This window comes from Triticum aestivum, unplaced genomic scaffold, assembly GCF_018294505.1.
Source record: "Triticum aestivum cultivar Chinese Spring unplaced genomic scaffold, IWGSC CS RefSeq v2.1 scaffold200527, whole genome shotgun sequence".
Classification (NCBI taxonomy): Eukaryota; Viridiplantae; Streptophyta; class Magnoliopsida; order Poales; family Poaceae; genus Triticum; species Triticum aestivum.
Window position 1 is genome coordinate 2,239 of NW_025225119.1, and position 2,163 is coordinate 4,401.

At 46.1% G+C, this 2,163-nt stretch overlaps 1 long non-coding RNA gene across 1 annotated transcript; it reads right to left on the reverse strand.

Annotated features, from left to right (window-relative positions):
* Positions 1 to 522: 522 nt before the first annotated feature.
* On the reverse strand, positions 523 to 1,946 carry LOC123172081 (uncharacterized). The gene is made up of 2 exons (XR_006485463.1): positions 1,039 to 1,946; positions 523 to 850 (listed from the first exon to the last, which is right to left on the reverse strand). It is a non-coding gene; the product is annotated as an uncharacterized lncRNA (long non-coding RNA).
* Between the last annotated feature and the right edge of the window lie 217 nt (positions 1,947 to 2,163).

Sequence of the window (2,163 nt, forward strand, 5' to 3'; positions counted from 1 at the left end):
TGCAAGTCTCACTAATATTTGTTGATGATCATTTCCACAAAGTTTCAGATTTTTTCGAAATGTTTCGACATGTTTTCTTGCATGGGTGCACCGAGAGTGGGTGCAGAAGAACCACTCTCACGGGTGAATCTGTCATGACGGTCAGGCTAAATGACTGTTCCAGGTTTAGCCCTATCAACTCTAAAATTCTGCACGAAAACGATCGACTCTGGGACAATCTGAATCCAAGCTAAACAGTATAGTTAATTTCTCAAATATTATGCATGTAAACGATCAACTATATCAGTGATCCGAGTCCATGGCAAGTGCCAGCACTTTGCCTCTCAAATATTTCTGCACGAAACGATCGACTATTATAGTGATCTGAATCCAAGTCAAGCACCATTTTTTTTAGATCAAAGGGGAGAGCCCTCCCCGGCTCCATTGCATATAATAAAGCTGCAAAAATAACCAGGACTAGTTCACAGGTCTGAAAACAAAAAGACTGAAAGTAAACTACTAGGATAAGCCCACCTAGAAAAATCAGGAAAGAAAGAAGGTGCTTTATTACATATCCAGCGTCTCAGGACGGATCATCTACTTAAGAACAGGAACATATTACAGACCAAATGGGGTAAGATGGGGTATGATGGCGATGGATGTTTCAAGTCATCTGCTGCGACACCAGAGCAATCGGCGATCTGATGAACTCCAGAGCTGAAGTTGGGCTCATCGTGTTCCTCTCGTCGCGCTTGTCCAGGTGTGGGCGTCTATATATCTTCAGCAGCATCCCAAGTTGTCTCCCCCACTCCAGTTATCCTGTCCTCCCCAGTAGGCATCAAGCATCATTTAAACTCTTCCATAAATATTTCTGTATGAAAACGATCTGGTATAAGAGTGATCCGAATCCAAGTGGTAAACTTAGAACGATTACATTGCAAAGAGAAAGCAGACATTTATAAAATACTACATGCCATAGTACAAAAATGCTCATATTTCAAAATTCAAGTGTATTTGAGTTACACGGGAGAGACATATATAGCAGATACGACCAATTACCTGCATGCTACTAAACTACCATGCATGCCACACACATGGATGGTAGTGATACACGATCCAACACACACATCATTTATTGAATCACCAAATTAGCGTAGGTATATCAACACCGCCCCTATCCACATCCCCAGACAGACATGAGCCATGTATGCATACATAGTTCACACTTAAATCACAAACGTACGCATATTAGCTCTTTTTTTAGAGAGAAAGCAAAATCCAACGTTTTAGGGTCCGTCGACGAATGGAAGGTGATGCTTTTCAAGCATGAACTGCCGTTGGAACGCGAGGCTTCCTACAGTAGGGATACTGGCAGCTGCAACCAGCGACGACGAAGCAAAAACCAGTATAGCATGTTTCGTCAGCGCATCTGGCGTCTCCCCGAGGTGCTTTCAGGACGAGGCGCTCGATCGCTATCTTTTTTGACTGCGCCGCCACCATTTCCATCTCCTCCGGTGGTGAGCGAGCCATGGCCGCCACGAGCAGCTGCAGAACCATCAGTAGCGTCACCATGCCGAGTGCCTTCTTATGAACGCTCTCCATGCCTCTCTCTCACAGGATTTTATGCTTCTCCCTGAGATTTTAGGCTGCCTCACACAACTCTCACAAGAACAAAGGAGACACACGAGTTTGGCTCAGCTGCCTCATGCAACCTGCCCTGTTCTCTTCTTCTATTTCTCTTGGCTCAAAGCAAGCATGATTATAATGCTTAAGTAGGATCAGGCACAAACCAAGCCACACGCCAACCTCACACACTAACACACTAACTCAGGCCACTAACGCATGACTCAGCCAACATGCAAAACACACCCACAAAGCAAACTAACAAACTAACGGACTGGCGGATTCTCTCGGCTCCAACTGATTGTCCGGCCCATCTGGCTCGAGCCTGCACGTGCCTTGTCGCTTCACACAACCATGCCGCATCGCACAGCACTGCAACTTCACGCCACCACAGGTATATTGCCGGAGGCTTGCTCCGGTGCACCCCCATAATTCAATTTCCTAGGGGTATTCTTGACCCCCGCCATCTATTTTTTTCTCCGGCCCACCGCTGCCCATATCCAAGCCCCGTAGCCCATATCCAAGCCCCGTATAACCCGTATGACCCATACGTATGTATAC